We start from the raw sequence: 2,871 nt of genomic DNA, 5'->3' as shown, positions 1-2,871 counted from the left end.
TAAAAAATTAGAAATGCTTTTAATATTATAATTTTAATTTATTACTCCTCATTAAAATAATCAATATTGTTATAAATAATAATAATTGAAAGTAAATAAAACTATTTTATGAAAAAAAGAAATTTAATCTTTCAGCAATTATAAATGCACATTTAAAATAAATCTAGATTTATAATATTAATATCGATGATAGATGTTGGTCATATTGATGTTGTTGATGATTAATAGTATGTGACATTAACTTAGTTTTATTAGATATTTAAAATAATATATTAAAATAATAATTAATTTTTATTTTTTTTTCTCAGTAAAGACTAAATCTATTAAAAGAAAATAAAAATACAGTTACAAGGAGGTCGAAACCTTAGAGGAGAGCCGAAACTGTCCATCAGCATATACAGACTATCCCAGTGTTGGGAAGACCAGATACAAAAAGCCCAAAAACCATACATTGAGAACTGAGCATGTTGGTAAACCATAGAAAGGTCAGAAGGAGGGCTGTAACCATGCTATCTATACTGACCAGATACCCATAGGCAAAACAACTGCAGAACCGAAGACCTGATGCAAAAAGACATTGTCAAAGCCAGAGAAACATAGCGCAATGATCTGGAGAGCAAAGAGAAAAGCTGGGGAAGCAAACATGGCCCAGGAGGCATCAAACGACCGTTTCATGGTTCTGAGCTTCCTCCACCACCGGGCATGCATTGCCCACCCAAAAATCGCCCTCTGTATCCTCAGCATCCATACCGCTACCACCTGGAAGAGCCGCCGAACGACGGATGCCACCAGAACAACTCGCCGGATTAACAGAGCCCGAGACTCCCTGGAGGTTGTTGTCTGGTGGCTTGATGACATCAGGAACACTTCCCTCCGCCTGCACATCACCGCAATTGAACACATTGCCACCGTCTTCCCCATGCTGCTCGCTCCCATGGCCATCCTGAGACTGCGTCGCCGAGGTATGCACAGAGATGTTAGGCCGAGCCTCTTCCTCCGAAAAGATGACAGTGATGCTGGCCGAGAGAATAGGCTTGTTGAGTCTACTTTGAAATTTGAAATGGGTGGTCTGGAAGGAGTTATGCGGGAAAGGCTTACCACCAGAACTATTCTGATGCGGAGTTGCACACGCTGAGGGAGGGGACGCAGGAGCCATAGGGATATCAGGCGAAGGGGCAGGCTAAGAATGCCCACGGCCTCCACGACGACCACTATAGCGACTACTAGCGCGGTGACGCACCATTATCAAAATGCAAAGACAACTTGAAGGGGAATTGGAGCAGGCCGAAGCAAAGCAGGTGCCGAAGTGAGGGAGCCGCTTAAAATTCAGAAAACAGACATTTAAGGTTACATCCGAAGCACTGCAGGAATACAGAGTCTGAGGCAAGCTAAGGCAGGGGGGCCAGGGGGAAATGATAGATGAGAGAGCCGACGAACCCATAAGTAAAACCTCAGGCGAAGTTTCTCGACCAAAGGGCGCAATAAATTCGAAATGCCAAGTGATCAGCAGGTACCCTGTGTGAGCCTGCTTTATCCAAGAAAAGGCATGGAGGAGTGTGTGATCCTGCCACCTGCAGGACCAAACGCCGGCGCGGGAGAGCCACTCCATTAATATTGCATTAAAACACCCGCATCAGGGTAAAATAATAATTAATTAATTTTAAATTTAATTTTATATTAAAAAATAAGGTTTTCTGGGGTATTTCAATTAGCAATAATTGTGGAAATGAAGTCTCACCAAACTAAAAGTCTTGGGTTCAAATCTTGTACTATGTCTCAATCCGAGTGAGAAATTAGAAATGATGAAAATATAGTCCTATCAAACTTAAAAAAAATAATTTTAATATATTTATAATTTTTATTTTTTACCCTAATTAAAATAGTAAATATAATTTTAATAAATTTTATTATAAATAATAATAATGGAAAGTAAATAAAACTATTTTATTAAAAAAATTAATAATTGAAAACAAAACCTGTTCACTAAATAAAAAAATAAATAGTATATTACAAATACGAATATATCGAAATGAAATAATTAAAAATAAAACTATTTTACTTAATAATAATAATAAGGTGTCCTATACGAATCTGTCATGAAAATTGTGTAATTATTGAGACACGTGTCCGGTATAACTCGGCGAGGTTGCAAGGTTCATAAGTCAACGAATATGCCCAACGCACTTTGAGAATCTTAGTACGAAAAATTAAAATAAAAACTAAGCAGCAAAAACCCCACTCCAAATGCAAAGGGATGTTAAGGAATAAAGAAATATCGATTTATTAATTTTAAAGGTATGAAAAGTTAATTTAAGTATGTCAGGGAAGAGATGTAATTTTTTGGTTTTTATGTTATGTAAATATTTTGATTGGATAAAATTATATTAAAAAAATAATTATAATTATTAATAAAATATTTTGATTAGATCAAATTATATAAAAATAAAATTATTAATAAAATTATTTTAGATTAATTTTAAATTTTGGAGAGAATGATCAAATCTCTTTTCATTTTAAAAGAAGTTTACAATTTATATTTCTAATTTATGTGAAAGGGAAGAAAGATTAAAACTTTATGTGAGGGTATTATGTTAATAATTTTAATTGAAGGTTAAATTATGGGTCAATGGAGATTATTTTAATCCATCCCAAGGGATCACATCCTATTGGCTTATTAGTAGAGTCTAACCCCAAGGGATCCTAGGAGAATTGACTTTGTGACTTCCCATTAGAGAGGTTATTTAGTAAGGAGAACTAAGCGATTTAGGCCAACCTTGAGGACTTAGTCCTAATAATAGTTATATATCAAAGATTGAGATTTGTCCTTGAATTAGTTATGCCATTCTTGCCATTTTAATTGAATTGTTAATT

The sequence above is a fragment of the Pinus tabuliformis genome, chromosome 7, assembly GCF_031772625.1.
Source record: "Pinus tabuliformis cultivar Carrire ecotype Pingquan chromosome 7, CPIR1, whole genome shotgun sequence".
NCBI classification, from domain to species: domain Eukaryota; kingdom Viridiplantae; phylum Streptophyta; class Pinopsida; order Pinales; family Pinaceae; genus Pinus; species Pinus tabuliformis.
Note: the sequence above shows the minus strand (reverse complement) of the source record.